General features: G+C 44.3%; 1 long non-coding RNA gene across 1 annotated transcript in view; it reads right to left on the bottom strand.

Moving 5' to 3' along the window:
* The window catches only part of LOC138614357 (uncharacterized), a 12,865-nt gene extending 12,657 nt beyond the window's left edge, over window positions 1-208 (bottom strand). Inside the window, exon 1 of the long non-coding RNA XR_011310267.1 lies at window positions 1-208. This exon is cut by the window's left edge and continues 95 nt beyond it. This is a non-coding gene — a long non-coding RNA (uncharacterized lncRNA).
* Between the last annotated feature and the right edge of the window lie 6,372 nt (window positions 209-6,580).

Raw genomic sequence — 6,580 nt, 5'->3', positions numbered from 1 at the left:
GTGAATGAGAGGTCCATCAGGTGGCTGAAAGATTCACTACAGAGGCTTTTATATGCTCGCTTGTATAGTATCCCATTTGTGTTCCAATGAGTCGTGTTTTGATTTAGATTGTGTGTGCGTGCGTGCGCGTGTGCCTTGTGTTAATGTGTGTCGAGGGAGTCTATGTCGGTGCGCATGCGCAGGCATCGGGTGAGCCGTGGCCTTTGTCTCGGAATGTCGGTCTCGTGCGCTTGCGCGTTGCTTCGCCGGACAGCGGAGGCACATAAAGCCTGGTAAATTGCACCAGGGCAATAAAATGGCAATAAAATGACAACAACAGTGCATTAATCCATCACCAGGGAGCGCTGAAGGTACTGTAAAGAGCTCTGGCTGGAGTCGAGAATGATTTCTAGGTTTATCAGCTCAGCGGCTGCAGCGCCCATTCAGCTTGCCAGGGGGCAGTGAGGAGCTGGATCGGGCTGAAGCTCTCCCTCCCAACGGACTTGTATTAATAACAGGCAGGTAGGAAGTAGCAATAAAAAGATGCTGCAACTTTATATTGAATGGTTCAGCTTCTTTTAATTAGAAGGCAGATTTAATTAAATGGAGCTGAACTAGCAGGGGACTGATAGAAATCCTCAGCTCGCTACTTCTTTTAGTTTGCCTTATTTGGAGCAATATTTTCCATTACATGTTCTCACATGGAGGCAGAGCTTCACTGTTTCAGTGGTTCAGCCCCTCCAGTGTGCAGCCTACCCTCCGGCTCCCTGTGGCTCCTGGAGAAAGAGAGCTTTATTCAGGAGCACCTGGATTTATGAAGGGGAACCAGAAGCAGCAGGTGATGGAAACTGCTAGCCCAGTAGGCTGGCTGTGGCCAGGGGGTTCTGGCAAGGTAGTAAGTGGACCCAGTAGGTCACACTGTCATTTCCTGTTTCTCTACCCCTTTGCTCTCTTTTTACCGTCTGTCTATCCCAGCCTGCCTTCATCTACTACCCCTGCCTTCCTGCCAGAATCACTTCCTCCAATAGGAAACAGATGAGTGGCTCAGAGTCTGAGGTGGCCGTGATATGCCCTTCCCATAATCAAGGCAACACATCTGACATACATTTTCACATAGTTGGGGCTAAAATATGCCTCTAAAGATGTCATTTTAAAGTAATGCAGCCATGCTAACAAAAATTATTAAAAGTATTTTTTTTTTTTTTTTTGGCCTGTTAAAAATCTCAACAACACTTTCTTTTATGATGACATGGTTAACGTTGCCTTAAGGTGAAACTTTTCTCTTCGGGTTTTAACTTGGACACTTAAGTACTGGTTACCTGATTTAACACTGACAGTGAGTCTCTGATTATCCGCCCCACAACTCAATGTTTCTCACTGCTTACATGACAACTAATTTCTGAAGGCACACAACAGCTCCTTTGAGAGAGAGTCTGTGGTGTAAACTTTTAGACCTCCACTCCCCACATGAAACCACTACCCAGCAGCTATTCCACAGAAACAGCATTCTAAACTGAACCAGGTGTGTACATGCCACAGAGGAGAGGTCAAAAGTGGAAACACATGATCTGCACTTTCTTCTTCTTCTTCTTCTTCCTGGTCTTCTTCCTCTAATAATCACTGCCTGGCAAGAAGAAAAAAAAAAAGGCAGCTTTGTGCTAAAATGGGCCATTAAACCTTCCAGTAACGCTTATGTAATGTGCAGTTTAGTACATGGTGAACAGATTTTAGACCAGGCGACATGGGTGCAGTGAAATTAGAGAGGGAATGATGAAAAGAAAGAGAGAATCAGACAAATGGACAATTGGGTAAAGTGGTGGACAGACAATAGAGAGCAAAGAAATAGAAGTAGGAGGTGTGTATGTTGTGGAAGGACATCTGTTTGGTCTGCTCTGCTTCCCAGATTCTCCCACATTGACTGGACCCTCGTCACACTGCTCCGCCTGGGTTTATTTCTGGCCCTGGCAGTTGAGATGAGGGACTCAATGTTTAGACGTGAACTGTTTGGATAAATTGGCCCGTATGTGTTACAGATCCTGTAAGTAAAAGCCTTGTATCACTGCGCCCTCAGAAGTACGACGTCTAAGACGCATTATATTTCACCAAGATTCCATCATGAATCAGCGTGCAGACCATCCTCCTCTATTTCACTAAGTTTTATTACAAACGTGTTTACTGCTAATCAGTGTAATGGACTAGACTGCGAGCACTTGAATGTGTGTTTAACTTATATATTCTGTGAGCCTTGGGAGATGACAGGGCCCTTACAAGGATGGTGGTAGTAATATTGAATTATAAAACCTATTCAAGAACCTGTCAAGAGCCCCTTTATCCTGTGTGGAGCAACATCTCTGCCTTCTTTTATGTGTTAGATTTGTTATGGAACGTGGCTTTATAAAGTATTTATCAAGGCTTTATAAGCCACTAAAATTATAATCAGTCCAGGAGCCACCTCCAGCAACGGAGCTGTCCGCGTTCTTGAGAGCTCTGTTTTTCTGCGGCCTGGGGAAGCCTCACAGCATTTAAAGTTCTGCCAGAACTTTCCCTCGTGGATCAGTTAATATGAATCTCCATATCTCCTGCTGAAATAAATACTGCTGTAGAAAATCCTGGGGATTTCAGGGCATCTCTGAACTTTAATCCTTGATGGAAATAGAAGGGGCTGAAACTTCATGATCATTTGCCATTCTACGATTAAAATATAAGATGTGTAGAGTTCTACGGCAGACGGATGTAGTTTTTTTCCCCTCCTCTGACAAAATGAGCCTGTCGCAGCTGGACTTTTCTCACTTGGTTATAAGCCTTGCATATTGTACCTCAAGCGTATAATACTTCACATTCATATACAGTGTAACATTAGATAGTTTATGGCTCTGTATTCTGTCAAGGCTGGCTGTGGCTGGGAGCAGAGGCAGGCGAATGTTGTGGTCAGTGGGGGGTCAAAGACTTGTCAGCCTCGGGGCTGGCAGAAAGCCAGCCTTCGTACGTGTCTGCTCTGAATGTTAATGGATTAACGCTCTCCACACATACAGCCAGACTGGGAAATTCAAGATGACTTTTAACGTGAAAGGCCGCCAATAAGTCGCCATCATAAATTCAGGGACACATGCTGTCTGTACCAGCGCGGCGGCCAGGCGTGTTTCCTCCGGGAGGCCAGGGCTGAGGGACTGCTTGATGGAGAATGGGGGAGCAGGTGGGCTCTGTGTTGGCTGACCTTCCCTCTCAAAGCCCTACAAGATATGATCAGAGTATGCTGGCAGCTGTGGCCTTGCTTAATAACACCCAAGGTATCATGTAGAGCAGGTACACTAATGCAGCTCTCCATCTACACACTGCTATACTCGTCTTACTGTCACACTACTCCCACTCACTTCAACTTATGTCTCAGTACAGTGTTTGAAACTCAGACCCTGCTGATTTTGCATTTTCCGCCACAAGAGAAACCCATTCTGTTACATCATTTTTCTCTTAATTGCTCTTAGCGAGCAACTTAGCCTTGTCTAATGTGAATTTCCACATGGCAAAGAGAGCTGCTGTTGTAGTGCTCAGATGCTGTGCAGCGACAGCCCCAATCGCTGTGTGTAATTTAGCAGCAGGGGACAATGAGCTAATCTTGCAGGAGAGCCTATACTCCCAATTTAAAATCAATAAAGACGCACTGGGTTTTTTAGCACCTCCACTTGAGCTTTGCTGTAAATAAGAGCTCGGTTTGAAGCACACAATTGTTGTCTGCCTTCACGGGGGGTCCTTTTAAATCCACTGATGGTTCACAGCAGATTTCACAAGCAGGTTTCACAAACATCTTGACACTAATGTACACTATTTTTCCTAATCATTTTGCTGTTGCACTGCAAGCAATTAGCTCTAATTAAGTCAGTGGATGATTTCTGGCCATTCATGGGAGAAGTGACTTACAAGCAATCATTAGCAGCAGCAGGTTTTAAATAGTTGAAAGAAAAACAAGTGACACATGCCTGAACAAAAACAAAGTTATGGTGTTGGAATTTGTAATCCAATTATCTTATTCGGGAGAGTAAAACACTATGCGGTGGTTTTCTATGATTTTCTGTCTCCAGTGGTTGGAGATTGGTTGGAGGACTTACTTAATGCCTTCAATCTTTTTTGCTCTCTCTCTTCTCTGCAAATTAATTTATGGTCTAATTACAGGACAAGCCTCCAGATATGAAGGCACACAAATCACTGGTCCTTATCAGATGGCAGAAAAACGGCACAGGATAATTGAAAATCTAGAAGTGGATCAATATTTAGAAGCCCAAGGTTACACGAAGTATGACACTACTATTAACATGGAAATATGATGCATTACATCCACAGGCAAATTGGCTTCTGTTATTTGACGGTGAATGAATACTGACTGAAAAGCTTCTGGTTCTGTCTTCTCAGTAACAAAGATGGCACACTAGCTTTAAACTGTTGGAGGTTGACTCTTACTTCACCCATCCATGCACCCCTGTCTTATCAAAAATATACTGCCGCAGTCTCGTGTGCATACCTACAGCCACATGTGCACACTTACACGCATGCATAGTGTTGGTCAGTGGCATGTGGAGCAGGTCTCGAGATCTACTTTATGACACAATGTACCATGAAAGCTCAAAGCCCCACCGTGTCACAGACTACCTCTGGCCCACCCCACCCTTCTCCAGCATTTACCTCTGGCCTGTTAAAAATGATATCAGCTCATGGAGGGCAAGCATTAGCATTTGCATTTTATTGGAAGCACAGAGATTTAGAGCAGAGGATATATCAGCTCTGAGCAGACAGAATTAGTTAACAATGCATTACCTGCCTTTTATGGCAGCTATAACTCTTTCCCCCTGGTGAGGAGAGGAGATGAAGGGAGGAGTGGGGGTGGTGGGGGTGGTGAAGGGGAAACACAGCCAGCAGAAGGTTGGTGGTGAGAGCTGTGGCGCAGTAGAGGCGGGGGCGCGTTTAGCATGAAGAAGCTTTGTCTATGGCGCTTTACTGCACATTAAGTGTGATAGCCACCCAAATTAGAGCATCACGTCGCAATCACCTTCACACAGATCAGCACACCGTGCTGAGAGATGATGAGCCAGTCGTCACTGCAGACAGTTTTATCTGATTGCAACAAGGAAACGGAGACACAGCTGTTGGGCAGCTGTGCCGACATGATCACAGCACAAAAAAAGGCCACATCAAATCACGTTGGCCTCTGTGATACTCATGAATTGCAACGCTTTTTCACAATTTTTCGCAGTTTCTCTTGGAGCGACTGAAGGCTACTAATCTTTTTTTCTTTCTTGTACGAGGTAGTTGTGCACCGTACCACGTGTTTGCGCCATCTGTATGAGTTCATATTTATTTGTTTGTTGTTTTAGTGGTATCCTTGAGCAAGCTGCAGCTCTGATGAGGCCCACTGCAGCAGTCCCTTTCCTCACCACAGCTGCACAGTAGCTCCCCCGACACTCATTTGGTATAATGTGCTGCAAGACGACCCACCTCTGCCGTGGGCAATGCCCTGTGGAACTCATTTGCACTAGAAGTTACCAGTGGGGGAGAGTATGTTTGTAGTGCACAGGCTGTTGTGAATTAATAAATAAATTTACACCAAAATTACAAGTAAAGTATAACGCATGATACGCACTGAGACAAAGAACACACTTTGTAGGACACAACCAGCTAAAAAAAACTGTTAAATTAATGTTGACGATATTAAGTAATACGTCAGTGCAATGTCAAAAATCTATGAATGTTTCCTGAAAATTCAACACTTCTTAGCTAAACAAGGCACAACCAGCTATGTGATGATTCTGACATGCATACAGGAGATATTCATTTCACTTCATTTTTCTCATTTGAATTTCGAGCTTTAATAAAGCTTTATTCTGTTATGCTGTTGATCACACACCAGAACGGCATCTACATCTGTATTTGCCACACATGTCACTGGCAGAGCTCTCCTGAGTGCCACAGTGGCTTTCCCAACCAAACCCAATGGCCCGGGTTTGTCAGCAGACAGCTCTGGGCTCCATAAAACAGCCTGCTGCTCTCTCTGCCCAGCTTAATGGTCCCAGGGGCTGGATATTTACTGGTGACCTTTGCATTCCATTTGTAGTGTAAAAGCCTTTTTGCGAGGAAAATTCCATCACTTTAGACGTAGCTACGCCGCACTGTGTGTGTGTGTGTGTGTGTGTGTGTGTGTGTGTGCGCGCGCACGTGTGTGTGCATGCCAAAGGGAGTCACTATATAAAAGGCAGCAAGAAAGAAAAATATGGCGGTGAGAGAAGAGCAAGACCCATGCCCTCGCTGCAGTTTGTAACTGATGGTTCCTACAGCAGAGATATTATTCTTGACATTTTTTTATTTAATTCGATTATGATAAACATTTTAATAGGTGACCGGTTTCCAGCTTTTGCCATGGTGGCCAGATTGAGACAAATTGAGGTTTGTTCTTACATTTTCAATTGGTCGATGCACTCTGTCATTTTCAATTTCTTTTGAGAGACTTTTAAGTTAAGAAAAAAAAAATTCTCCATGTTTTACATATTCAAGTATTCAGTTTGTCACTCAAGTTGTGAAATGAAGTGGGTCCCCTCAGTGCCCGAGGGGTTTAAGG

Source organism: Brachyistius frenatus, unplaced genomic scaffold (assembly GCF_029030835.1).
Source record: "Brachyistius frenatus isolate BFR_SWC_R1_liver_20210118 unplaced genomic scaffold, ASM2903083v1 Contig_6, whole genome shotgun sequence".
Lineage (NCBI taxonomy): Eukaryota > Metazoa > Chordata > Actinopteri > Embiotocidae > Brachyistius > Brachyistius frenatus.
The sequence above is the reverse complement of the archived record's forward strand: the minus strand, read 5'-3'. Positions and strand labels throughout refer to the sequence as shown.